This window comes from Arachis ipaensis, chromosome B08, assembly GCF_000816755.2.
Source record: "Arachis ipaensis cultivar K30076 chromosome B08, Araip1.1, whole genome shotgun sequence".
NCBI lineage: Eukaryota > Viridiplantae > Streptophyta > Magnoliopsida > Fabales > Fabaceae > Arachis > Arachis ipaensis.
In genome coordinates this window covers 48,035,876-48,044,658 of record NC_029792.2, presented here as the reverse complement: position 1 = coordinate 48,044,658, position 8,783 = coordinate 48,035,876, and positions in this window count along the sequence as shown.

Genomic DNA, 8,783 nt, shown 5'->3' with positions numbered 1-8,783 from the left:
GCATGACAACCACCTCCATTCTATATTAGATTGAATGAGTATCTCTCAGATTCCATAATCAGAATCTTAGTGGTATAAGCTAGAATTGATAGCGTCATTCAGGAGAATCTGGAAAGTCTAAACCTTGTCTGTGGTATTCCGAGTAGGATTCTGGGATTGGATGACTGTGACGGGCTTCAAACTCGCGAGTGCTGGGCGTAGTGATAGATGCAAAAGGATAGTTAATCCTATTCTAGTATGATCGAGAACCTCTAGATGATTAGCCGTGCTGTGACAGAGCATTTGAACCATTTTCACTGAGGAGATGGCAAGTAGCCATTGACAACGGTGACACCTTACATAGAGCTTGCCATGGAAGGAACTTTGCACTTTTGCACGCCTGTGGGAAGCGGAATACAAGAGAAAAGCTGAAATTCAGAAGACAAAGCATCTCCAAAAACCCCAACATATTCTCCATTACTGCATAATAAGTATTTATTTCATACTCTCTTATTTTTTTGTAATTCAATTTGATAAGTGAATTGTTTTCCTGACTAAGAGTTACAAGATAACCATAGATTGCTTCAAGCTAACAATCTCTGTGGGATTCGACCCTTACTCACGTAAGGTATTACTTGGACGACCCAGTGTACTTGCTGGTTAGTTGTGCGAATTTGTGAAGAATTGTGATTTCCAATTTCGTGCACCAATACGGCACCACCATGTGAATCCCAACAACCTCCGGAGCTTATCAAAATTGAAGAATATAAAAAGGTTGATCAAGAGATGGATTCAATCATCAATGAATTTTTATCAAAGGTGGAATCCTCTCATTTGGGACATAAAAATATATCTATTGAAGATAACTCCACACCAAGTGCTATTGGTGACCTTGTTGAAGACTCTCTCGATGAGTGTGAAGTTAATGCGGAGGAAGATCTCACAGAACCTCCCGAGTTTGATTTGATTGATGATGAGGAGGAATTGGAGGAGGTCAACAAACAAGAAAAAATGGAAAGAAGTTGTCAAGAGGTGGAAATATCCAAAGAAGAGCATAAGGAAGTCGACCTTGTATTGTCTAAGTGTGGGGAGGCTTACCTCCCCAAGTCACCATCCAAAACAACATTCAAGTGGGTAAAATTTTTATCTTCAAACTTTACTTTCTCACTTGAATATGGCTTGATTGAAACGGATGGACAACTTAGAGCTCTTTGTAGAATCAAGAGTAAAAGGGAGTTGTGTAGTGGATGGAAGTTAGGAATTAGGCTCATTAAGGTCAAGCCTCCAAGGCATAGGGGCCATGATTGGAAGAATGCTACTTTGTGTTGGTCTAGGAGGAAGACTTGGTGTGCTCAAGAGAATTCTATGTATCAACCACCCGGATGGAAGAATCATGACAATCAACTAGAAGATGGGTGTGATATGGGATTCTGGATTGAAGCATGTAGACCAACTATGGGAGCTCATATCTTGGGTAGAACTTTGCCCAAGCATGGTGAATTTGGTTAGAATTTCTGACGACCATTTGAGGAACAATGATCCTTGGAGATTCAAAGATGAGTACAAGCATAAGCCACCATGACAAAGAGCTTTCCAAATGTCCAACTTAAGGACTTAAACTAAAAGTGCTAGGTGGGAGACACCTCACCATGGTAAACTCTTTCCACCCTCTTACATTTTTGACTAATAAGTGAATTGAGTTACCATTGTAGGTAGTTTTCTTTCCATATACTTGGTTCAATAAATTGGTTGTAGGTTGCTTGTGGGGCAAGTAACCCTTGTTATGTTTGAAAATCCTCAAAAAGCCAAAAAGATTGTTGTCATTTTGTATTTTTGGAGTTAATTTTGAGCTGTAGGTAGTGTTAAAAAAGGGTTTAAACTATTATTGCCTTTTCTGACAAAAAAAAAGTGTAAAGGACGTGCACGCACGGTGTGCGTGTGCGCGCCCATATGTATATGCAGGCCCATACGCTTTCCAGAGAGTTGGGCCAATCTCGTGCAAAAGCTGGGCCAATTGCATAACTGCGTGTCCGCGTGCGCGCACACGCGTCGATTTCCTTATTTTGTATAGGCGTGCGCCTGCGCACATGGCGCATGCGCGCCGATTTGCCAGAACCATTTCCAGGCCAAGGACCCGAGACTTGTGCCAGCTCTGGGCTGGCTTTGAGCCTTCAGCCCAAATTGTAGCACGCGGACGCGTACAGTACGCGCACGCGTCTTCACCAATTTTCCCAGTCACGCGTGAGCATACAGGACGCTCCTACGTCCATCCCTAAATTCCTCAATGCACGCAGACGTGCGCTGTGTGCGCCTACATCGATTCAAAAATGGGATAACCCTAAGGACGCGACGAGAACTCATGCAGACGCACCCCCGGACCCCTCCTTCTCTTCCAACGTTCCTCCTACCTCCTCCCTTCTTCCCAGTAGCAACTCCGACCACCGCTCGCCGGTGTCCAACCACCGCCGTCGCCCCTCTTTTTTCTCACCATCACCCCCATTCTCTCTCTCTCCTTCTCACTCATCCTTCCTCTCTCACTTTCCCTCTCTCACTATCGCAACCTCAACCAAGCGCCACCGTGGGTTCACCGCCACCACCATCTGAGGCGGCAACTCTGTTTCTGACTCTGCTCATCCCTACTGTCTACCCCCCATTCCTTTCCACCCTGCTTCCAGGTTACTCCCCTGCCTCTGCTCCTATTCTGTTTCCTTTGTTTTATTTTCCATTAGTTCACTATTAGTTCTAGTTAGTTAGAATTTGATTTTGATTGTTAGGATTAGATAGAGATATCTGCTGTTAGGTAGCTAGGATGTGATTAGAGGATTCTAGGCCTGATAATTATGTCGTATTTGTTTACCTAATTGAGCACATATTGATTGATTGCTGAGTGGTATTGATCATGTTTTGCCATGATGTACTTTTCATATTCTGCTGCCTGCTGCATTTCTCATTCTGTGATTTTGTTGCTGCTACCTGGTTATGTGCAATATACTTGTCATCATGATTATTGCTTTTTGCTACTGATTGATTATGCTTGTTGCTTTTTGTATTCATATGACTCTCCTATTATTTTTGGCTATCCGGGACCGTCCATTTTACCGCCGAGATGCTGCTCAAATTTTTATAAATTCCTTGATTCCAACTTGTTACCTAGAATTGAACTTGCAATTTCCTCAATTTAGGTTACCCAACCTCACCAAGTTCAATTCTTAGGTTACTTGGTTTGCATTCCCGCATCCAATTTGATTCCCGTTGGTGCGCATTGGAAAAGCGTAGTTGAAGAATTATTTGGCAGTTTTCTATGTCAAATAACCTCACATCGCTCATTCATTTGGACCCTTTTGAGGCTTCACTTTTCAAAATAAGTCAAATGCCTTTTGATTTGAATTAAACTTTACATTTGACTTTAGCCTACAACTTCTCTAAAGGGTTCATTCATTTCTTTTAATTGGTGATTTTCACTAGTGTGACTTTCTTGGTTCAACTTATTTCAATTTGCTTTTCGTTACACATAGTGCATGTTCCATATACTTACACCAATTACTTCAAACCCAGTGATCATGGCATTGATTGATGACTTGCTTTCAATTAATTACTTCTTTTGCAATTTCATATTTCATCATCAATGACTTCACTCTCTTCATGATTGTGAGCATGCTTGTTTCCTTTGCTGTGCGCACTTCTCTCAATTGAGACAATGACCATCTTACCCCTAACTGTTGAACTGAATTTTCTAACTTCTAACCTGTTTTTACCTTACTAACCTTATTTTCTACTTACACTAACCCATTGACCATTCTTTTGGGGTGTGATGCTCATTGAGCTTAATGAATAAGCATTGTGCATGTTCTGCTTGAATTCTTGGTTCATGGATTTTGTGTTGCATGCTAATTCCTGTTGCTTGTGTTCCAAGTTTTCTTCATTTTTAACTCACTTCATGCATATGCCATTACTTGCTTGCTATCTTTCTACTTGGCTAACTGCTTATATATCATATTTGATTTTCAGAATGGCCGATAGAGGAATAGAAAAGGCCACTACCTCCAAAAAGAGGAAGAAATATCAAGACCTTACCCTCTCCCCTTATGCTAATTATGCCAAGAACCCAATTAATAATGTGGATAAAGAGAATCAGCTGCGACCGCCCATCGATACATACATGTTCCCAAATCTTTACTGTGAGCTCGGTTTTTCCACCGATCGGAAAATGAACCTGAATATTGAGAAGAAATTGGCCCTACCCGATGATCTGAAGGAACCCATCGAGGCCCGTATTCAGGGATTGGGCCTTGGCTTTATTGATAAGGATTTGGGATGGATCAACACTTCATGGGTCAAGGAGTTTTATTGTAACTTCTTCCGAGAGACTCTAGATTTGGTGCACCTACGAGGTAGGCAGATCTCGATTCTTGAGGCAGCTATTGAGAGTGTTTTGCATTGTCTATCTCGGACTGGTAATTCATGTGCATACCAGCAGGCTGAGACAGTGATGAGCGGATATTTTATACGCTTTTTGGGGATAATTTCATATAGTTTTGAGTATGTTTTAGTTAGTTTTTAGTCTATTCCTAGTAGTTTTTAGGAAAAATTCATATTTCTGGACTTTACTATGAGTTGTGTGTTTTTCTATAATTTCAGGTATTTTTCTGGCTGAAATTGAAGGAGCTGAGCAAAATTTTGATTCAGGCTGAAAAAGGACTGCTGATGCTACTGGATTCTGACCTCCCTGCACTCAAAGTGGATTTTCTGGAGCTACAGAACTCGAAATGGCATGATTCCAATTGCGTTGGAAAGTAGACATCCAGGCCTTTCCAGCAATATATAATAGTCCATACTTTGGACAAGGATAGACGACGTAAACTGGCGTTCAATGCCAGTTCTCTGCCCAATTCTGGCGTCCAGCGCCAGAAAAGGATCAAAAACTGGAGTTGAACGCCCAAACTGGCATAAAAACTGGTGTTCAACTCCACAAATGGCCTCCGCACGTGAATTGCTTAAAGTCTCAGCCCCAGCACACACCAAGTGGGCCCCAGCACACCAAGTGGGCCCCAGAAGTGGATTTATGCATCAATTACTTACTCATGTAAACCCTAGTGACTAGTTTATTATAAATAGGACCTTTTACTATTGTATTAGGCATCTTTTGATCATATTGGGATTACCTTATGATCCTTTGATCACGTTTTAAGGGGGCTGGCCATCTCGGCCATGCCTGGACCTTCACTTATGTATTTTCATACAGTAGAGTTTCTACACTCCATAGATTAAGGTGTGGAGCTCTGCTGTTCCTCAAAGATTAATGCAAAGTACTACTGTTTTCTATTCAATTCTTCTTATTTCGCTTCTAAGATATCCATTCGCACCCAAGAACGTGATGAAGGTGAATCTTATTCCAGCATGATCGGGAACCGACAGATGAATAGCCGTGCCGTGACAGGGTGCGTGAGCATATTATTCACTGAGAGGAGGGGATGTAGCCACTGACAACGGTGATGCCTTTGCATACAGCCAGCCATGGAAAGGAGTGAGACTGATTGGATGAAGATAGCAGGAAAGCAGAGGTTCAGAGGAACGAAAAGCATCTCCATTCGCTTATCTGAAATTCCTACCAATGATTTACATAAGTATCTCTATCCCTATTTTATTATTTATTATTCGAAAACTCCATGATTATTTTATACCCGCCTGACTGAGATTTACAAGGTGACCATAGCTTGCTTCATACCAACAATCTCCGTGGGATTCGACCCTTACTCACGTAAGGTATTACTTGGACGACCCAGTGCACTTGCTGGTTAGTTGTATCGAAGTTGTGACAATTATGAATTAAGATCAGAGCACCAAGCTCTGGAGCCATTACCAGGATTTGTTCGAGCCTGGAGATCACAATTTCGTGCACCAAATCAAAAACTTGGTGCACGAATTGTGAATCACACTTTTCACAACGCGTACCACTGACCAGCAAGTGCACTGGGTCGTGAGTGTCACAGCTCATCACCTCTATCACAGTTAAGCGCGAATGAACATCTTAGATAGGAACAAGCGTGTTTGAATGGAAAATAGAAATACTTGCATTAATTCATTGAGACACAGCAGAGCTCCTCACCCCCAACAATGGGGTTTAGAGACTCATGCCGTCAGAGAATACAAAGTTTAGATTTGAAATGTCATGAGATACAGAATAATTCTCTAAAAGTTGTTTAAATACTAAACTAGTAGCCTAGGGTTACAAAATATGAGTGGACTATGATGGATGATGCAGAGATCCACTTCTGGGGCCCACTTGGTGTGTGCTGGGGCTGAGACTTTAAGCAATTCACGTGCGGAGGCCATTTGTGGAGTTGAACGCCAGTTTTTATGCCAGTTTGGGCGTTCAACTCCAGTTTTTGATCCTTTTCTGGCGCTGGACGCCAGAATTGGGCAGAGAACTGGCGTTGAACGCCAGTTTACGTCGTCTATCCTTGTGAAAAGTATGAACTATTATATATTGCTGGAAAGCCCTGGATGTCTACTTTCCAACGCAATTGGAAGCATGCCATTTCGAGTTCTGTAGCTCCAGAAAATCCACTTTGAGTGCAGGGAGGTCAGAATCCAGCAGCATCAGCAGTCCTTTTTCAGCCTGAATCAAAATTTTGCTCAGCTCCTTCAATTTCAGCCAGAAAAATACCTGAAATTATAGAAAAACACACAACTCATAGTAAAGTCCAGAAATATGAATTTTTCCTAAAAACTACTAGGAATAGACTAAAAACTAACTAAAACATACTCAAAACTATATGAAATTATCCCCAAAAAGCGTATAAAATATCCGCTCATCAGACAGCAATAAACACTATGACTTTTGATTATGAGGTACTGAAGAGCGTTATTGCCACACCGGACGCCCCTTGGGTGATAGAGTCTACCAACACAAGGCACAAGGGGATGTTATTAACCTATCTGACTAGGGAGGCTAGGACCTGGCAGCAGATATTTGCCTACTATGTCCTGCCCACTACACACTTTATTGAGATTCTGATGGATATGCTTCTTCTGATTGGCTGTGTCATGGAGGGGAAGGAGGTATATTTCCCCCGGTTGATCAAGAGAAGTATGTAGCGCACTCACATCCGTGGCCTTCTACCATTTCCCACCATGGTCACTAGGATGGTTGAGTTGGCTGGCGCTCCATGGAGGGATGATGATGCGATTCCACCACCCCCAGACGAAGACGAGAAGGAAGTTACTATCCCGTGGGGTGAGTGGGTGCACGAGAAGCCCCTTCCAGGCGCCGCTCTGGAGCTAGAGCAGTAGTCGAGATAGCTAAACCCTCATCTTCCACAACAGCAGCAGGACCATCTTCTTCTACAGCACCAGCAGCAGTACCTCTACCACCACCAGCACCCGAGCCGATATACCTGCTAGTACAATGCCTATTTCATTTCATGGAGCGCAACGAGCGTCGTATCATGCGACGTCTCGACCGCATAGACCAGGTCATTGTATCCCAGGGCATTGAGCTATCCCCTCTCCCCGACTCTCCCACTTCCGACGAGCCAGATCATGTGGAAGAGCACGAGGCAGAGCATGAGGCCGAGCACGCAGAGGAGCATGTCGAGGAGCCAATTCATCAGGAGGCACCTCCACAGGCTACCCAGGATATTCCACAGCATGTCGAGGAGCCAGTACCCCATTCTGAGATCCAGCAGGACATAGAATGTGACCGTTGACCCTCACCATGAGCCCGATCAGTAGCATCGAGGACGATGCTTCATCTTAAGTGTGGGGAGGTCACCGCCGTCGCCATCGGTAGATTTGGTGAACACTTTTCAGACACTATCACTTAGTTCTTCTTATTTTACTTTATTTTGCAATATTTTGGGATTATTGTATATATTTGCTAGTATGGATACATTTGTTTTGGTTATTGCACACTTTCATTGTATATATTGCATTTTAGCCTTGTGGTTGTGATTTGAAAAATGTTTTGAATTGTTGAAAACTTAGTTAAACCCTTTGTGCATAAAAAAAATTGTTTTGATTAGGAAAGAGGGTAAACTAAGGGATTTTAGAAATTCTTAGTCACAACATTGCATTTAGGATGTGCTTAGTCAAAATGATAAATTTTTCAAAAGAATTTATCTAAAGAGCACCACCCCCAATTGATTGAAAAAATTTTGTGTAGAATTTGCTTGAATTTACACTCTTGTGAATCATGTTTTTGAGCTAAGAACACAAGCTTGTGAGTTTTGAGCCTATTGGCGTGGTTACATCTTATAACCACTTAGTTTCCTTCTTGTGTGAAATTGTTCTTATCTTATGATTGTGATCCTTGATTTGTTTAATTCTATATGTCCAATTATTTCTTGTATTCATGTATTTATATGATTGAGGCCATTATTTCATTAGCTCACTTACCCAAATAGCCTACCTTTTACTCTCCATTGTTAACTAATTTTGAGCTTATGCTTAATCCAATTGTTCTTTATTTTAGCACATTACAAGCCTAAAGCGAAAAATAATAAAGTCCCTTGTTTGGATCTTTGATTAGCTTAGGCTAGTGAGAGTGTCTTATATTCAAGTTTGGAGAGATTGGGAACATTGGTTGGGATAAAAGAGTGTCTTGTATTTGTATTTGGGAAATTGGGGTATACTCATGTGATTGATTAAATATATAAACCTTATGCATTGATGCTCTTGTATGTGGCTTGAAAAATAAAATAAAAAAATTAAAAAAATTAAAAAATTAAAAAAATTAAATAAATTAATAAAATTTTTATAAATATATAGAAAAAAAGAAAGAAGTAAAAAGGGGGCAAAGTGTC